Below are 1,869 nucleotides of genomic sequence, written 5' to 3' on the forward strand. Positions count from 1 at the left end.
TCTCTTGCCCTGAGTTGATCAGTTAGGGTTCCTGGTTTTGAAACAGCTTAAAGGGACTGTTAATTGTTCTTGTTTTGTCACATTGGTCATAATGCTGGTCTGTTGCATACCATCCACAATCTTCCATGTTTTGACACAGCCACTCTCTCAGATGATAGCCATGATGATACAAAAAAACAACGACAGCAACAAAAACAAGAACATCTTGCAAAACAATTGAGTTTAAAGATGAGGAAACAATCACTGTGCAGTGAATATCTGGATTTCTCCCCTTCCCTGAATTTATCCACCTCTTTCAAGCAAGAGGATGATCAAAGAGTAGTGGGAGGAGGGAGTTAAAAGACTAAACATACAAATAAACAATGACCAGATCCACAAAATCTGCAATAACCAGCCCTGGAAGCTAAACTAGAACCTCTACAGCAACCAGCCCAAAATGTTCAGGACTTGGTCAGTGACTGACAGGCAGCGGGCAGAATTTCAGCCCTTTCAATGGAGCAGAAATCCCAGCTGACAATACAGGTTTTCAGATTCAGTTTCCTGAGTGAATCCCAGTGTCACCTGTGCACTTAAAGTTGGGACTTCCACTCCATTTCTGGACCCTGTGATGTTGTTTATTTCAAGAACTGATGTCTATATTTAATATTTTTCTTGTCGATATTAATTGTCTACAGGAGAGAGAATACTCTCTCCCCATACTACCATCTTGACTAGAATTCACACACACACACATGCACACACCCACATTTACACTATACCATGTGCCTTCCCATATGGCACAGAATGAAGACTCAGCAGTTAATCAGCCTCAAGTTCCAGCCTAGGAGGATGGTGTTATTTCTGCAAATAGTGACTTCTATTTCTCTAGACTATCACACTCTACACATAAAGAAATAACTGAAGACATCCATTTTGGACTAGAATGGCCAAAAATACTCATATATAAAACATGTAAAAGTGCTGGATACATTTTTTAAACATCTTCAAAATCACCAAATATCTGTCAAATAAAAGAAATACGGAAGACCAAAATGATAAGTCCACAGTGGCCTAGAGTTTTTGTTTTATGAATCAATATGGGGATCAGGAGATAAACTTAGGTGTACACACAGGATAAGAAATGGCACTGGAGAACCTGAATAGGTCTCAGACCCTCAAATACAACTCAACCAGTAGGTGAATTAAAAGCATCCAATCTTAGAAGAGAAATGTAGAAATTTTTGCCTATCTTATCCTTGTCTCTGGATGGAGAGGGAAATTAAAGCTCCTCTGAAAATTTTACAGTGAGGGCAGAGAAGTATAGGTTTGGGACCTAGATGATTCATTGGTTACCAGGGGCTCACTCCGTTCAGGGATGAGGGATCTTGGTCATTTCATGAGGTAAGCCTCTTGGACAGAGGTGCAAACAATGGGTGGCTTTGGTCTGGAACTCATACTGTCTTTATGAAAAAAAAAGAAAGGAAGTAAGAGAAGATGGAGAAAGGAAAGAAAGAAAAGTGAAAGGAAGGAGAGGAGAGGTAAAGGAAGACAATAGACAAGAAGGACAAAAGGGAGAGACCGAGAATTTAAAGGATTCCCTGCTTGATAATGCCTCTAGGAACTTCCCACAGCACCCCAAGTCCTCTTTGAAAGAATGCCCCTTATCACTGGTCCTCAAAGTCCTTTCAGAAATGAAGTTCCAGTGAGTATAATCTCACAATCCAAAGCAGAGACTTCGGAAACAAGCCAAGTTAAATGAGAGAGAGCTGAAAGAAGAAATAACAAATCAACCCCTCAAACAATTAAGATATTCACCAGATCCATAATATTTTAAAGATATCTATAAATTTTTCAACAAAGTAAAAGAAGGAACAAATTAAGCTAAGGAAC

Source organism: Pteropus vampyrus, unplaced genomic scaffold (assembly GCF_000151845.1).
Source record: "Pteropus vampyrus isolate Shadow unplaced genomic scaffold, Pvam_2.0 Scaffold35, whole genome shotgun sequence".
Classification (NCBI taxonomy): domain Eukaryota; kingdom Metazoa; phylum Chordata; class Mammalia; order Chiroptera; family Pteropodidae; genus Pteropus; species Pteropus vampyrus.